This window comes from Lathyrus oleraceus, chromosome 4, assembly GCF_024323335.1.
Source record: "Lathyrus oleraceus cultivar Zhongwan6 chromosome 4, CAAS_Psat_ZW6_1.0, whole genome shotgun sequence".
Classification (NCBI taxonomy): domain Eukaryota; kingdom Viridiplantae; phylum Streptophyta; class Magnoliopsida; order Fabales; family Fabaceae; genus Lathyrus; species Lathyrus oleraceus.
Window position 1 is genome coordinate 306,253,438 of NC_066582.1, and position 18,928 is coordinate 306,272,365.

At 32.1% G+C, this 18,928-nt stretch overlaps 1 non-coding gene and 1 pseudogene across 1 annotated transcript; both read left to right on the plus strand.

The window, feature by feature from the left end:
- Nucleotides 1-6,951: 6,951 nt before the first annotated feature.
- LOC127137229 (delta(8)-fatty-acid desaturase-like) lies at nt 6,952-18,572 on the plus strand (annotated as a pseudogene).
- TRNAI-AAU (transfer RNA isoleucine (anticodon AAU)) lies at nt 14,072-14,145 on the plus strand. The gene has a single exon. It is a non-coding gene; the product is annotated as a tRNA-Ile (tRNA).
- Nucleotides 18,573-18,928: the final 356 nt, after the last annotated feature.

Here is an 18,928-nt window from a genome sequence, read left to right on the forward strand (position 1 = left end):
CTTCAGAGTCTTCAGATGTAAAGTCTTTAGAGTCTTCAGATGTAAACTAATGACAACTTCTGTATGCAATTCTTTCAGAAGCGTTCTTGTTCGGAGTCATATATGATTTCTTCATTTCTGGATTAGTTGTTATGGACTTCGTTAGTTGTTAGATATGTTTTTATCAAATTCATTTTTGCTTAGAAACCTGCACACTTAGAGAAATTTATTAGGGTACCAAATTGTCTCATTCTTTGTTATCATCAAAACCTAGAGATATATTGCAGAACCAAAATCTTGTTCTAACAATTATAAGTTAAGATAATCTTCATTTTACAAGTCGATTTTGTAGGAATGAATTAGATTTAAACCATGTGTTTTAATCTAAGCTTATTTTCAGAACCAGTGGACCATTTGCTATCAGATTTTCACTGTCAAAATACGGTTTAGATGTCAAGTTTTGAGTGTAAATGGGGGAAATCCTCATCTTATAAGTCAGTTTTTAATTTTATATGGATAAGTTAGACCCAAATCACATTTATGGTTGTGTTTCAAGAACACATGTTTATTATTGTGTTAACTTCTCAAACATGTTTCTTGGTTAATAAGATCTTTGACCAAAAGGGAACAAAAACCATAGAAAATCCTTAAATATTTGCACTGTTTATTTTTCTGTTTTTTCTATTAATATGAAAAAAGCTTGATGTTCAATGGTATATAGATGAAAACAAATTTTTATCCTTTGGGATTCCACTGTCGGTATCATGATGATAAAACAAAGTTAATGGAATCCAACCAGATATTTGCCATAATAAATAAAGTGTAGGTTCCATAACATTGATTTTGCAGATGGTATTCTAGATTTTACTTGCATAGCATATGAATGTTCTTTATCACATATTCTATATTTTACTTGCATAGCATATGAATATTCTTTATGACATTCTTAGCAATCATGTTTCTTTTAAAATTTGATAACACCTATTTTGGACCCTCTAAAAGAGAGGTATGTTTGGGATTGTCTTCCTTTAGTTGGGTGTTCTTCTCCTATCCAACACCCTTCTATTACTTAAAATCAAATTTTAAGGTACTTCATTTATCATATTTATTGTAATTTTGGTCCAAATTTAGATTTGGAATCCTTAAAATGGTGATTTATTAAATATCATTTTTAGCACCGACAATCACCATTTTTAGGCTTTATAAATTTTTGGAATTAAAATTATGTGTTGGGATTAAAATAGAAGGACTAAATGTGGAATTAAACCTTTTAAAATATATTTTTTTAAAAGAAAGTTAAAACCTTTTTAAATTTTTTGATTTCTTGTACATAAACGAAAATAGCAAAAATATACCATTTACTAATCTGCTCCTATTTAATGATCATCCCCTCATAACATTAAATAGTTAATGTCACGATAATATTAAATATGAATATGTTAGATAACATTTGCTATATTTGAAACTAACAAATATGTATTTGTTCTTATAACTAAGGCGGAAGATGTAAAGTTTGTTGAAAATTGTCTTCGAGTTTTTCATTTATTCTCAATTGTCAAATATAAGTTGTAGCATTAATGATAAAAGTCGCAACTTCATTAGTTCAAAGGAGATGCCGATTCTCCTTTTTTTATAGAGTAGTTTCTAGTAGAAAATATCTGAACAACATCGTTAGCGTTGATGTCAACAGAGCTCAAATTGTTACGTTGAAGGTATCATAAACTCAAATTTCCACCATTTTAGTATTCAATTAAAATTTGCCTCTTTCGATAAATTGAGCATGTAAATTTTTTATTTCAAGTCTTTAAATACTTCAGAAGATCAAATATTGAAATTTATCTTTAGCGAAGGAGAACTAAAATGTTATGTGCAATTGTGATAGTTTTTAGAATCCAGAACCAGGAAGAATTAACTTCGACTTTCTTATAGACTTTAGGTTCACACCAAGGATAACTTCATGAGATTTCACTTAAATTTTCATGCTAATAAGTAATTGGTGAAAAGTTCCAATTACACCTCCATCGATTTTATCCCTAAAGAAGCTTGTCTCCAAAGTTTTTCAGAGTTTTGACATACATCTTCAATGGGATATAGGTTGAAGAAAGTCATTAGTTCGGCCATCTATGAATCTCAATATGCTTTTATTTAAAGGTATCAAATCCTTGACGATATTATAATAGAAAGTGCTTTGTCCATGAAGCCACAAGATCGAAGAAAAATTTATTCTTTTCAAGGTAGACTTTGGAGAAACTTTTGTGTAGTTGATTAAAATTATTTGATATATGTATTTCTTTGAGGTTTGCCTTCAAAGTGGACTAAACGGACTTGAGAATATACCACATTTGGTGGGCTTCCCTTCAAAGTGGATTATGTGGTGAGATTTTAAATTCTCTTTATTATTTATTTGTTTTACCGCACGATCTCTGCAAACAAACACAACTAGAATCCACCTACCATATCTAAGATGGTCTTATCTATCTATTACTGTGATAAAAAAATAAAACCAATTAAACTTATATGATGAAAAAGTATTTAAAATATGGAAATATGACCTGTCAAAAGGACCGTAAATTAGAGAAAATCATTGTATCAGATGAGTCCTTTGACACGAATGATAAATCAAAAAAGTAAATAAATGTGGTAACGATCAATATAAGAAATCGAATATTTACTAGCTAATAAGGACTTCTCGGTGTAAATAATATGAGTTTTTAGAAGTTAGTTTTAAGAGGAAAAAATGAGATTTAAGTAAAGATTTCCATAATTTGGGGTTTTGAGTATTTTGGAAGTTTAATTTTATTGAAAAGCTAAAATAAGAAAGAAATATGAGTTTGAATGTTATATTTACCAAAAAGGTCTTCTTGAAAAAAAAAAGCTTCTCAAATGATCATTTTACTAAGGATACAACTAAGGGTGGACAAGTGGCATGTACATTATCAGAATTCCAATCTTGCCTAAGCTACATGTGGTAAATAGAGACCTAATTACACCTATTTTTTCTCAATAAATTGGGAGGGCGATATTTTGTACAAATTATGATTTTGGGAGGGATTGATATGAGTATGATTTTAAATGATAAAAAAAATGAAAAAAAAGTGAAGCACAAATGACGGTAAAGTTAAGATTTGTATCATTAAATCTATATCAACTAAGAAATTGAAAATATAAGAATAAAAAAATAGGTTGAGATTCGATAAGGATAAGAGAAATAATATGATTAAGAAGAATGATCTATATCCCTTACATTATTAGTTACATCATAGTTTTAAGTGTTGTATCTTCTATTGATGTGAGTTTTAAAAAGGAAACAAGAGACCGAGAAGAAAAGAAACGGGTATGTAAAGAGACAATGAAAGAATAATTATAGGTTGAAAAAAGAAAACTAATTAATTAATATATATTAATAATATATTTAAAGGATGTATAGTTTTTATGTTTGCGCCTAAATGATTACTTGATGGAGTTGTAACAAAATAACAAATAACTAGTTCTTGTGTAAACATTTTATAACTTTCCTTTTTTTGATGGACCTGCATGCTTATTTTAAACTACCCACTTCTATTTTAATTCAATTTTAACAAATTTATTTGGGTTGTGGGTTATGTCTAGCCTTAGGCCTAATATTAGTTTGTTGGGGTATCTTGCAACAAAATACCTAAACAAAGAAACATCCGGGATGCGTTTGATTCGTTAAAAAATGAGGGACTGAACATGACAACTTTTTGTGTACCTTGTTTGATGTAGAAATCAATTATGAGACTTGACAAAATATATAGCAAGGGACTTGACAACTTTTTTTTACCTCTCTCCCTCCCTCCCCCTCCCCCCTCTCTATAATAATTTAATATTTTAATTCATAAATATAATATTAATATTTTGTATAACAATAAAGAATATTAATGTAAAAGTTATATATTTTTGTTTGGTACATAACATATATAGTAGAGTAAAATAAATCTCCTTCTTCATCCTTTTTCTCATCTTTCTAATTATTTAATATTTTGATTCATAATTATCAATAATTTATACATACAAAAATATTATAGTAAATTGTATATTATTTTGTCTGGTACATAAACATACTAAACAAACTACAATAACAAAATCTATATCATCATCTTTTTTTCTCCTTCTCGTGATTTAATATTTTGATTCATAAATATTAATATTTTGTATTCAATAAATAATATTATAGTAAAATTTAAATTATTTTGGCTGGTGCATAGACATATAAAACTAAATAGAGAAAAAAGTTGTCTAGGGCATCGACCATCAAACACAATATAATACAAAAAGTTGTCTTGTACTGTTCTGTCCAATTTTTCTTAAGTTGCAAATCAAATGTGCCCCTAAGAATTAATTTGGTTCTAAAAGCTTCAAATCTTGGAGTACACTCCTCTCTAGATATTAAAATTGAAGCATATATGTGCCAATAATTTTGGTGTTGGACTAGACCATACAAACATTGTTCTAAATTTAATTGGGCCCCTATAATTGGACAATGAAATTGGTTCCTGATATTATTAGGGGACTTGGGATTGGATAATGAGTCTTAAAAAAATAAAAATATATCTTAAATAAGCACTTAAACAAATTTATAGTACTATATTCTTTTAAATTCAAAAGTGTACAGCATGACCTATTAAGAAGGTAATCATTAGAAAATATATGCTCATATGAGAAAGGAAATGATTAGCTAATAGTAACCTGAAAAAGTCCCATGAAGATTTAAAACAAGAAGATAACTCTAATAAATATCTTTTTGCATAAATGCATATGTACATAGGACATGGTGATGGCTTTTTCCTGAGTTGCAATCTTTATGTTGGATCAAAATTGGTTTGTCCCATATCCCTTAAGTTTTTATTATAACAAAGTATTTAAAGAACAATTAGGTATACTAATGTTTGTTCAAGTGTGCAGGATCATAAACTAAAATTTCATATAGAATCCAAGTATTGGTTCTGACTATGAACATCCAAAGAGAAGCTTAAAGACCAAAATCTGATGGATCAGAAGCTAAAGATAAGAATTTGAAGAATTTAACTTTTGAAGAGGTCAATCTATGAATGAGCCAGCCTCTGAAGACGAGTCTTTGAAGAAGTCTGCTTCTGATGATCAGAACATGAGTCAGTCAAAGTGCAAAGACCAATGTGACTCTGATAGGTCTCTATCAACTTCTGAGTCTACTTTGTCATGTAAAGACCTAAATTCTATTTTATTCATAGAGTCTATTGGGATACACATGATAATTTATTTTATAGAAAATGATTTTCAAACTAGCCTTCACCTACCTTGACTATTTAGGGAAACATCCCAATGTCTCTTTTAAAGCTTTTCAAAGGACTCTATTATGATGGATCTTATCCTTGTATATCTTATAAATCCGCATGTCTTAAAAGAGTCTATTTGCTTTGTATTTTGTATGCATCTCTGATTGTATATCAAGTGTATTTTTCCAAACAATCATTTATCTTTTAGGGAGATTATTATAAGTCTATTACTAAGTATTTGAGCATTTGAAAGTCTCTTACTTATGTGCTTGAGCATTAGAAGTTTCTTGCTTGTGTGCTTGGCCAAATTTTAATCCTGTGTGATTATTGTGAAAATCTTCTGTAAGTACAAGGGGACTAGATTACTCTCAAGTTGTGAGAGAAATCAGGATAACTCTGTGTTTTATTATTATTTATTGCATTTTATATATGTTTCATACCTTTGACTGAATCATATTCTATAACTTGTGTTTAGAATCTGACCAAGTGTTCAAAAAAGAAAGAAAAAGTCAACACGATTCAACCTCCCTTCTTTTATTTTTCTCACTTTCAGTTGGCATAAGTATATGGTCTGTGCTAAACACTTAATAGTAATACATAAAATATCATGATAAAAACATATTGAATCATGTATAGAGTTTTTGAATCTGGTAGTGGTACTCCTAATCCACATGCTGCTATTAATCATGATTATAGCAATTCAGAAAAGAATAATTATACAACTAAACCTCCAACTTTTAGTGGAGACTCTACTGAGTTTGAATGGTGGAAGAGCAATATGTATACTCATATCACAGGTCCTGGTGATGATTTGTAGGATATTCTAGAATATGACATTAATATCCTAGTCAATGGAATTGGAATGGTGTCTGATAGAAAAATCCTCACACCAGCTCAAAAGAAGGTCTATAAAAAACATCATAGAGTTAGAGGAATCCTGGTTGATTGTCTACCTCACTCAGAGTACATCAAAATCATTGGTAAATCTAATACTAAGACCATTTTTAAATCCCTATGTGCCACTTATGAAGGGAATCAATAGGTAAAGGAAGCTAAGGCTAACCTTCTAATTCAACAATATGAGTTGTTTAGAATGAAGGAGGAAGAAGACATTGAAACCATGTTTTCTAGCTTTCAAATTCTTGTGTTTGGACTTCAGGTTATAAACAAGAGCTACACTAGATCTAATCATGTCAAGAAGATTCTTAGGAGTCTTCCTGTCAGATACAAACCTAAAGTGACAACTATTCAGGAGGCTAAAGACTTAAACACATTAAGTCTTGAAAGTCTTATCATCAATCTTCAGAGCCATGAGATGTAGCTCAATGGAGATGAACCTGTCAAAAAGTCAAAGCCCCGGGCTTTGAAATCTATTGCTAAAACTGCAATGGCTCCTCAAATACGGAATTTTGAAGAAACTTCTCATATAGAAGGTTCTGAAGATGACTCAAATGATGTGGAAATGGATTTTATCATCAAAAGGTTTCAGTATATGGACAAGAAGAACAAGAGATTCTCTGGCAGAAGCACTGGCTTCAGAAGATCTAGTTCTAGAGAAAAGAAGGATGATCAGAAAAAATGCTTCAACTGCAAGAAGCATAGTTACTTCATTGTTTAATATTCTGAACTACAAAAGGACAAGTAAAAGAATGGAATGTTTAGAAAAGATAGCTTTAGAAACAAATTCAAGAAAAGTCTCATGGTAACATTCACTGGACTTGATAATGGAGAAGACTCTGAAAAGGATGAAGAGGAAGCCAACCATGCTTCGATGACTCTTACATCTTCTCAAGCAGAATCTGACTCAGATTCTAGTTCAGAGTCTAAGGAAGACGATAAGGTATTTTCTAAACTATCTCGTTCTGATTTAATCACTTTCATTCAATATCTCATGGGAAGATGTCAAGATAAAAGTAAACACGTGAAAATATTGAAAAAGCAATATGATCTTTTGAAAGAAAAATTAAATTATGTTCAAATAAAAATGAATCTCTAGAGAAAGATCATATTGTTCTAGTAAAGGAAGTGTCTAATAAACCTCTTGATGAACATGAAATGACTTTTCAAGAATTTATCATGACTGCCTTCAATATAACTAAACTTGCTTTCATGATTTATGGAGTAAGTAAAAGAAAAGAATAAGGTCTTGGTTACTCATAAAATCTTTTAATCCAAGGTTTGAAACCTTGAGTAAACCAACATATCCTTCTTGTCCAAGCTCTGCTCAGAAAGAGCTTGACTCTTATTTTATACCTGCTGCTAAAATTGTAAAGGTTCTCAGTCAAGGGTTCTGAAGAAACCAGAGCCTAAGACTCTAAAGTCAAAGGTTCTAAAGAAGCCAGAATCTAAGATAACAGGAGCTAAGGTTCTGAAAGGTTTAGAACCTAAGTCCAAGGTCCATTCAAGACAACAAACTTTCAAATCAAAAGTCTTGAATGATTCTAAGCCTTATCATATGAGAGCAAAGGTAGAAAACAAGAAGAAACCTGTCATAACTAACCTTAAAGGACCCATAATATTATGGGTACCTAAATCTCAATTTTATTTTGCTACATATATGCTTCAAGGGAGAAGCAAAACAATAATTTTGGTACCTAGATAATGCCTGCTCACGACATATGACAGGAGAAAGGCTTATGTTCCAAACCCTAACTCTGAAAGAGGAGGAACTGTGGCATTTGGAGGAAACCAGAAAGGAAAGATCACTGGTAAGGGTACTATTGGTAACTTATCTATCTCAATTAATAATGTTTGGCTTGTAGATGGACTTAAACATAACCTACTGATCATTAGTCAATTTTATGACAGTGGTTATGAAGTCATGTTTAATAAGAAAAACTACATAGTCATGAATAAATTTGACAAGTCCATAATATTCAAAGGTAGAAGGAAAGGTAATGTGTATAAAATTAATTTTTTTGAATAGGTTGATTAGAAGGTAATTTGCCTTTTATCAGTGAGTGATGAGAAATGGATCTAGCACATAAGGTTAAGTAATGCTAACTGAAGATCAATATCTAAACTTAACAAGTTGAAACTTATTAAAGGATTTCCAAATCTCAATCATCACCCAGATGCTCTTTGTAGAGCATGCCAAGTAGGGAAAATTAGTAAAATTTCTTTCAAAACTAAAAATAATGTCTCTACCTCCAGACCCTTAGAATTGCTTCACATTGATTTGTTTGATCCAGTTAGTACTGCATCAATCAATTGGAAGAAATATGGACTAGTCATTATTGATGACTATAGTAGATGGACTTAGGTTAAATTCCTTATAAGAAAGGATGAATCATATGATGTGTTCATCATCTTCTGCATACAAGTACAAACTAAAAAGGAATAAATTTTTTTACAGGTAAGAAGTGATCATATTGGTCAATTTCAAAATGAGCCATTTGAATTTTTTTGTGGAAAATGTGGAATTCTGCATGAGTTCTCTTCTCCTAGAACTCCACAACAAAATGGAGTTATAGAGACAAAGAACATATCTTTACAAGAATTGGCCAAAACCATGATCCATGGAAACAACTTACTTAAGTACTTGTGGGCAGAAGCTGTGAACACAACATGTTATGTTCACAATATAATCTACATTAGACATATCCTGAACAAGACTTCATATGAGTTGTTCAAGGGAAGAAATCCAAGCATTTCTTGTTTTCATCAGTTTGGATATACATGTTACATCCTAAACAATAAAGTTTATATGAAGAAATTTGATGCCAAAGCTCAGAAGTGTATATTTTTGAGATACTCTGAATGCTCTAAGGCATAAATGGTGTATAACTCTAAAACCAACACAGTTGAAGAGTTAATACACATCAAATTTGATGACAAAGAGCCTAACAGTAAAATTTCTTAGCTAAGTCAATCTTTTTTTAGAAATTTGTGTATCTGAAGAAACATCAGGAGCTAGAGGTCCAGCAGCTGGAAGTTCAGAAGCTAACAACCCATCATAAGCTAGATGTTCAGAAGCTATCAAAACTTCAGAAGCTGGTGGTCTAGACGTTGATCAAACCTCAGGAGCTTATCTAGATGTTGAAGATTCTGAAGAAGCTCAAGATGGACCCTCAGATGCATCACAATCCGAGAAGACCTTCAAGTACAAGTCTTCTCATCCAAAAGAGTTAATTTTTGGAAACAATGATAGCCCTAGAAAGATAAGGCCCACTTTTAGAGAAGAGCATTAAATGTTAGGATTACTCTCCATGATTGAACCCACTTCTGTTGATGAAGCACTTTTTGATGATGGTTGGATTGTGGCTATGCAAGAAGTGTTGAATCAGTTTCAAAGAAACGATGTCTGGAATATGGTACCCAAACCTTTGCAGAAGAACATTATTGGAAAATAGTGGGTATTCAGAAACAAGTTCAATGATTAAGGAGAAGTGGTAAGAAATAAGGCTAGAATTGTAGATAAAGGTTATAGTCAACAAGAAGGTATTAATTTCTTTGAAACCTTTGCACCAGTTGCAAGGTTAAAGGCAATCAAGTTACTTCTCTCTTATGCTATAAATAATGACATTATTTTATACCAAATGGATGTTAAGAGTGAATTCTTAAATGGAGTAATTTCTAAAGAAGTTTATGTCAAACAACCACATGGGTTTTAGGATTCAGTCCATCTAGAATATGTTTTCAAACTAAAGAAATCGCTCTATGGAACCAAATAAGCTCCTAGAGCTTGTTATGAGAGACTGGGTAATTTTATGTTAGAACATGCATTTCAGAAAGGGAAAATACACCACACTCTTCAGAAAGACAGTTAAGAATGATATCTTAACTGTCCAAGTTTATCTTGTCGATATTATATTTGGTTCAACTAATGCTTTTCTTTGCCAAGAATTTTCAAAGACAATGCATGCTAAATTTGAAACGAGTATGATGGGTGACCTGAAGTTCTTTCTTGGTATTCAAATCAATCAATGAAAAGAGGGAGTCTATGTTCATCAGACTAAGTATACAAAGGAGCTTCTAAAGAAGTTCAAGCTTGATGATTGCAAGATCATGAGCACTGATAACACCAAATTATACCATTATTTTGACTCATTTCGTACATGTTTATTATCGTTTACCTCTATTTCCACTGTTATGTGGGCACTTTGTTTGTATTTCAGGTATTTGACCATATATCAGCCATGTGTGAAGAAATGAAGCAATTCAGATGCAAAATGAAGAAAAAATGGAAATTTGCACTCAAGGCGACCTACATGGCATTCTCCAAGGAGATAGCCACCAGGAGAATGACGTGTCCCATGCCTCAATGGTTGAAAGACTCAGTCACAACCATGTTATGAAGATGGAGTTCGCCATGCAGGGGGTAGCATTCTCCATCCTTTATTTTGCGATGTAGTTGAAAATGGGCCTTGCTTGGTCTCCCACTCAACCCAGGTTTTCCTATATTCCCTCCCACTAATTAAGAAAGTTTCACATGGCATTTTAGGGTTTTGAAACATTATAATTATTGGTTTTATTTCACTTTTTGAATCATCCAATCTTAGCACAAACATAAGCCATAAAGTTTAGTATCATTAGAGCTTTAACGCCTTACATCAATGGGTTATCACATTTTGTTCGTGTATCAAGTTTGGAGCACCTTTATTTTGAAGTTATTTATCTTCCCGCATTTACATTTCGTCGAAGTTTATTTCCGTCTACTTGCATGGTACCAGATTCAAGTCTCCGATTGGAGCAAATTCTTATTTTATTCAACTTTATTTATGTTTTAATTTCCTTGTCAATTTAGTTTCCTCGCTTTACTTTCCTCGCATTTTATTTCCTGCATTTTATTTTCCCTAAATTAATTTCCTCACTTTTGTTCTTAAAACAATTTTTATTAAATTTGTCGTTATGTTTAATTCTAAATCCAAATAAAATTCCTTTTTGTTTACCGTAATTATGTCTAGCTAATTTGTTTGTACTAGAATGTGAAGACTGTCATTTGATGGTACTCTGTCCGTTATTTCTTTAGGATTACTATTGTGGGTTATTTTGGTTTTAATGCAATTTTTCTGAACTTAATCTAATATGTTACTAAGAAAGTAGGATAGTGATAACGTCATGTAAGATCGAAGGTCGTCTGACACTAAAGATTAAAATTGGATTATTTTTTGTTAGTAAATACCGCGAAAGCACTTTATTAATTATTTAGGAGGTTTAATATTTTTAGAAGGTGGTTTTAAAACTGTTTGCGAACGCGCGCGCCTATAGGATTAGGACCCGGTCACCTGAGCGGAAGTTGGGGACCCTTTTTATTTAAACTTACCAATCAAAATAACTTTTCAATTAAGCAAAAAGTCTAATTCCTTAAAATAGGTTTTACTACTTTAACGCGATAACTACCGATCACATGTGACAATGGATGCTATAAATTAGAGAGTCAAATCCGGTTCTGAATACGTGAAAGTGATAGCTCTTGTTTAATTAAATTCTTTTCAAAGCAGAAAATATTTCCCCGTAAAGTAATCTTATTTAGAAATAATAAGAACACCATTAATTGATGTGAACCACGTTCTAGTATTACTTGTCCGAATTTATTAAAGTTTATTATTTCGTCTTTTTCCATTCTTAATTTAATTGCCTTAGATAAACACCGTAACAACTAGAAACAATACATTTGACTATTGGTCTCTTTGGGATCGATATCTTTTAAAACTATGTGATAGACTATACACTTGCAGTTAGTTAATTCGATAGAATCATAATCTCGCGATCAAGTTTTTGGCACAGTTGCTGGGGACCAATTACATAAAAATTTCGTAACTTGTTGTTACACCATCTAGATCAAGGCACCTTAGTCTTTATCACTATGCATCGACACAATTTTCTTACAATTATCGCTCTCAATATTATGAAGTACCGCACGAGTCTCATAAATTCAATCTTAAAATTATATGGGATGATTACGTTGAGACGATAACTCTCTCCAAACTAGAATGCACCATGCAAAAGTTTATGACAACATAAACCATGCGGAATAAAGAGTTTATGAACCAAATTTGTAATACTAAAGAAAACCTTAAGAAACTGGACACACTGGTCGTCTCCCTAGTCACAGGAAGCAAAGCATTGGAGACTACAATCTCCCTACTTGCACAAACATGTTTAGGCCCTTCCCCTGATAAACATACAATTATAGAATCAACCAGTAGTGAAAAACTAATCAAAAATCCTAAGGAGAGCGATAATGAGGTTGAAAATTTTTTGGATGAGGAAAGAATAGAGACTCTAAAAACTATCCGCACTAATCAACCTCTCTCCAAGGTCTCGCATAAGAATAGAAAATTGGAGGACCATGAAACGCATGAAAATAGGGAATTATTAACTTTTAAGGTAAGGAAAGAAAAAGTTGAACCTAAAAAGCTAATACCTAGAAGAATACCTGAACCACCCTATAGAAAAGGAAAAAGAAAAGGTGAAGGATATGAGAGATGGCTCGATAAATGGCCATGTAAACCAAAGACTATTTCCAGTTCAATGAATTTATCCTCTAAAGAACACCCATGAGCATTTACATCTCTCTGTTTTATCGAGCTACCGACATTAAACAAAGTGTTGTGTGGGAGACAACCCACGACTTCATTTTTGTATTTATATATAACAATGATTTATTTTCTTCCTACTAACGATACTAACTGTTGGTGGATTTCACTCCAGGTCTCAGCGTTCTTTATTCTTACTAACCATACTTTTAGGATGCAGAACTTAGATGATATGCATGTTTATTCCAGAGACAATATCCAGAAGAAACGCTATGAGGCATTATCTGAGAGACCCATGTTGCCTACCAGATACCTTGACTCTCACTACTTAGAGACCCTAGGGATCGAGCCTAACATCAAATCCATATGTTACTTACCAGAACCTTACTCTTGAGTTCCTGAGTTCACTTACCTACGAGCCTTATAATGGTCGTGGATTTAACAGAGGTAACACCACATTCAGATTATTTGGACATGAGTATACCTATAACCATAGGGAGTTTGCAAAACTGTTAGGATTCCAGTATGGCCCAGTCGTTGTAGCTAAAGTATCTTATGATAGAGATACACAGGATAAGCTAGGTTCTTTCTGGGAAGTTGTTACCACAGAAGATAATCCCGACCCATCCACTCAGTTCCCCACATATATTCATAACCCAACACTTAGATAATCGCGACACACACACACACACCTTTTGATTCATAAATATAATATTAATATTTTATATATCAGTAAAAAATGTAATGTAAAGGTTATATTATTTTTGTTTGGTGCATCAACATATCATACATAGTAGAGTAAAATAAATCTCCTTCTTCACCTTTTTTTCCTCCTTCTCATGATTTATTATTTTGATTCATAAATATTAATATTTTTTATATCAATAAGGAATATTCTAGTAAAATTTATATTATTTTTGCTGATGTATAGACATATAAAATAAAATAGAGAAAATAATTATCTAGGGCATCGACCATCAAACACAGTATAATAAAAAAAGTTGTCTTGTCCTGCTCTATCCAATTTTTTTTTATTTTGCAAATCAAATTAGCTCATAGGATTTAGTTGGATGGTAAAAGCTTCGAATCTAGGAGTGCACTCCTCTCTAGATATTAGAATTGAATCCTCTATGTGCCAATAATGTTGGTGTTGGGTTAGTCCATACAGACATTACTCTAAATTTAATTTGACCCCTATAATTGGATAATGGAATTGGTTCCTAATATTAGTCGGGGTCTTGGGATTGGATACCGAGTCTTAAAAAAAATAATATCTTAAATAAGTAGTTAAACAAATTTGTAGTAATATATATTTTCAAATTCAAAAGTGTACAACATGGCCCATTAGCTCAGTTGGTTAGAGCGTCGTGCTAATAACGCGAAGGTCGCAGGTTCAAGACCTGCATGGGCCAATATTTAGTAATTCTTTATTTATTTATTTATGTTTTGCAACCTTTTATCCAATTTATTTATTTACTCCCCTATAATGATGTGTTTCTAATATTATATTTTACAACCTTTTATACATTTTTTATAGGATTAAATAAGTTTTTGATCTCTCTAAATATGCCCAGTTTCACTTTTAGAATGATCTTCATAATATTTTTCATCCACACTTTTGGTCTCTCTTGCTAATGGTCTTTAAGAGGAGCTGACGTGGCATGCCACATGAAAGTTTTTTGTGACTGAGCATACACATGACAATGCCAGCGTGATAAGATGCTGATCCACATGGCTAAAAGAAACATTATTCATGAACCCAAAAAAAATCGCAGCTAATCGATAGCTAAAATTGTAATTAATATGTAACAAATTCAATGCAAAAACCTGATCATTGAGAAAGTTTTACGAAACTTTTTCTTTTTCAGGCTTTCTACTAAAAATTGTAGATGTACAAATTTTGTAGTGTCTAACTATTGGTATAATATAATCCAAACTATTAAAAAATGTTTAACTTTAATTAATCATAACTAGTTCTAATAACCACTTTTATATCAAAATCTAACTAAAAATTGTACTGTAAGTATTTAGTGAGAAAGAGAAAGGAATGTTTGGCATCTTTTATAGTGTGATGTGCATGCATGTTATTGAAGTTAAAAAAAAGAGAATGAATTTAGGGAATGTTTCGGAGTAAATGATGATGACCTTGACTCTTTTAAGTAAATCATAGCCACTCATCCCAGACATGCAAAAATCTGTCATGACAAGTCCAATTTGAAGGTGTTGATTTATTACTTGGATTATGTAAATTTTGCAGCATTCAAAGGGACAAATATGGTTATTTCCCAATCCACCTAGCATCTTATGAAGGCCATACGGAAGTAATGAAGAAGTTGTTACAATATTGTTCAGATCCAATAGAAATGCTTCTCTACAAAAGTTGAGTTTTAGGGTATATTTAATGGGGTAGGGCTGAACACAAATAGAGTGAGAAAGTCATAGGTTGGATGTTGGGAGAAATGGGAGTCTCCTAGGTATACGTGGCATAATCTAGAAGTTGGATGTTCGTAGTTTTTTCCTGTAAAAGTTTAATGAGAAGTATATCCGAACTGCCTCCCAGTCTAGGTCAAGTCCATTTTTAATTTCACAAGACTTTGGGAATTCACTATTTAACATCATTTATACTTAGACATGATATATATACGTGATGGAAACTTCATATTATTGAGAAACAGACTAGAACCGTGCATTTTTCACCGCTTGGAGGATATCACGCTGAAAGAGATATGGTATTGTTATTGGATTTTGCTCGATTCAAATGTCCTCTTCACTGGGTTCTTGTTACCATTCTTTGGAATACATTGAATACCATTGATCAAGATACTAGATAACATATGGGGTAAGTTCTTATGCATTGTTAATTTAAGCATATTTGTTTATTGTAATGTCTCTCATAATTTTGTCAACAAAAATGTAACTTTTAATGCCGCCTCTATCAAATTGTTGCGTGTTTCCTTTCACTAATACTAAACACTGATATGCCTTTTGTTAGCATTGAAAATAGGGTTAACATTTTAGTATTTATAAGATTTTCATCTCTTATGTGATGTTGTTTCTTTTGATTCAAGTTTATAAAAAAATTTAAACGGCAATATTTCTTGGCGTGCATACTATACCACGGGAAACTAAATTATTATTTATGTCTCAGTGTATTTTAGCCATGTGGCATATCACGTCAGCATCTTGCCACGTTGGCATTATCACATATATGCTCAATCACAAAAAAACTTAAGTGGCACGCCACGCCAGTTTATGTTAACATACTTTGCTATGAGAGACAAAAAATATGGACGGAAAATATTAGGAAGACTATTTTTTAAAGAAATTTTTTGGAAGGACTAAAAGTGAAAATGACAATATTTATGAGGTCTAAAAAGTTATTTAAACCTTTTTTATATTTATATCCCTTGCAACCTTGGAAGGACTAAAAGTGAAAATGACAATTTTTTTATTCATTCTGTCCCCTGCAATCACATGTCCATAAAAAACTATTAACCTAACTTGTTTAAAGAGACTATATGTTTTTATATATTATATTTTGCAACCCTTTATCTAATTTTTTAATTTATTTTCTCCCCTGCAATCATATGTCGATACATAACTATCAACTTAACTCGTTTAACGAGACTATATGTTATAACATTTTATTAAGAAAGTAAACATTAGAAAATATATGATCCAATAAGAAAGAAAATGATTAGCTAATAGTAACCTAAAAAAGTATCACGAAGATTTAAAACAAGAATATAACTATAATAAATATCCTTTTACATAAAGGCACCTGTACACAAGACACGGTGGTAGCTTTTTTATGAGTTGCAATCTTTCTTTTGGAACAAAATTGGTTTGTTCCATATCCCTTTGGTTTTTATTATAACACAATATTTAAAGAAAAATTGGCTATACTAATGTTTGTTCAACTGTGCAGGACTATAGACTAAAATTTCATATAGAATTCAAGTATTGGTTCTGACTGTGAACATCCAAAGAGAAACTTAAAGACCAAAATCTAATGGATCAGAAGCTGCAGACCAGACTCTGAAGAAGTCAACTTCTGAAGAGGTCAATGTCTGAAGGTCAGAGTTTGAAGGAGTTAGCCTCTGAAGAACAGACTTTAAAGAAGTTTGTTTTTGATGATCAGAACATGAGTAAGTCAAAGGGCAATGACCTAGATGACTCTGATAGGTCATTATCAACTTCTGAGTTTACTTTGTCACGTAAATACCTAAGCTCTATTTTCTTCATAGAGTCTGTTGAGATACAATTGATAATTCCTTTTGTAGCAAAGAGTTTTCAAACTAGCCTTCACCTACCTTGACTATTTAGTGAAACATCCCCATGTCTCTTTTGAAGCTTCTCAAAGGACTCTACTATGCTGGATCTTCAACAACTATTTTTTCTCTATTTAAGGAGATAATGACTTGAAGAAAGATATAATTGATGGCTCCTCAGATAAATATACAGTTCATTGATATATAACATCAATGGGTTGATATATTTACCAAGCCTCTTACTATTGATAAATTTGATTTTATCAAAAAGAATCTGAACATGCATTTTGTTAAAGTTTAGTGCTTACTTCTGAATGGAGGATCAGAGTCTGATGATGATCGGAAGCTACCGTGGTCAGAAGCTCTCAACTAGCTTCTGATGAATAGTTACGTCTAATACAACTCAGCCTCAAATGCTCAGAATTTTATTAGTTGCCTATGATAACATATAAGTGAAAAAATTTAGTTTTGACATCTGCTCACCTATGTGTCATGAATTTGAAAGGTTTTATGACACATGGTTTATTTGCTGTTGGATAATAACTGGTGGTTAATGATGAAAATATTTTGAATGTTATGTCTAAAGCCCATTTGTCATTATTGTAGATACGGTAGCATATTTTTTGCTCACCGCAAGTAAAATTGGCACACACCTTGGAGTATGGTAAAATTAACATGGACCACACTCTTATCTAAATCATTTTTCTGGACGGCCACCATTCCACAATTATGATTCGCACAGACAATAACAACAACAACGACCAAGAAGCCATAGTGAGGATGCAAGCTGTTATGGAAGAGTTATGTTGCCAAAATGAAATCCTGCAAGATAATGTTTTGCATGTTCAACAATAACGAGATTAGAGGTCTAAAATCTAGAGGGTACAAATATCCTAGATTCCTAACCCCTCTCCGAAAAATCTGGGACGCACCATTACTACGAACTTCAAACCGCCATAATTGATATCCTTCCACAGAAAAAGCGATCGACATGAGCATATTACTTTCATCAACACTCATATGTCGATAATAGGCGCTATTGGGGACCGCCGTGTTATGGACTTGGTTTCCTCTTTTATTGTCATGCCTACCTAGTTGGCCGGAAAGGTTGATGTTTGCTCTTGCTTGTTTTGTTGTGTGTTCCATCCAACATCTTCAATTCTATTTGAACCATTTTGCTGCAAATGTGTACGTCGGTCCACCAAGTGGAAACGTTTGGTTTGAGAAGCACACAAGCAGAACAGTAGATATCTCATGTTCAACCTGGATGGATTGGTTCTTTTGTGGTTTTCAGTTTCAGCTTGAACATCATTTATTTCCAAGGCTACCTAGGGCTTAATGAAGAAGGTTTTACCATTGGTGACTTATCTTTGCAAGAAACATAATTTTCCTTATAGAAGTTTGACATTTGTTGATGCAAATCTTTGGACTCTCAAGACTCTCAGAACTGTTGCACTGCAAGCTAGGGATTTTACTAATGCTTCTCCACAGAACTTGTTGTGGGAAGCTTTTAATACTTATGGTTGAGCTTGAGAAGAGAGAAAGAAGCATGTGGATTTTGAGTTGTGCAGAGAAGGTTTAAAGTTTTTCTATTATTATCAAACATTCATGTTATTGTCATTATGTTGAATTATGTATTGAGTTCTATTTCTCTCTTTTATATTAGGCCTGTTTTATTGTAATAACTGATGATATGATCACTGTTTATGTGGGTTATTACATCCGAACAAATATATATATATATATATATATATATATATATATATATATATATATATATATATATATATATATATATATATTCAGGTTACATGTCCATTTTCTTATTACCTATCTTCTTTCTTTTTTTTCTTTCTTTTTTGTCTGTTTGTCCCATAGCGGACAATGTATGACATGCCCTAAACATGGGATTATTGAAGGTAGA